Here is a 294-nt window from a genome sequence, read left to right on the forward strand (position 1 = left end):
CTCTTCTCTTCTCTTCTCTTCTCTTCTCTTCTCTTCTCTTCTCTTCTCTTCTCTTCTCTTCTCTTCTCTTCTCTTCTCTTCTCTTCTCTTCTCTTCTCTTCTCTTCTCTTCTCTTCTCTTCTCTTCTCTTCTTTCCATCATACATTATTCTTCACTTCTTCTAAGGAAGGGTAGTAAGAGAGCAGTTGTGGTGGAGTTCAGATTGCAAGCAAGGTAAAGCCACCACAGGAAAATATTAAATGTTTGTAGATTCTTCTTCCTAGAAGAATCTTGGAACATTTTGTAGCCTCATCT

The sequence above is a fragment of the Anser anser genome, assembly GCF_964211835.1.
Source record: "Anser anser genome assembly, chromosome: 1".
Classification (NCBI taxonomy): Eukaryota; Metazoa; Chordata; class Aves; order Anseriformes; family Anatidae; genus Anser; species Anser anser.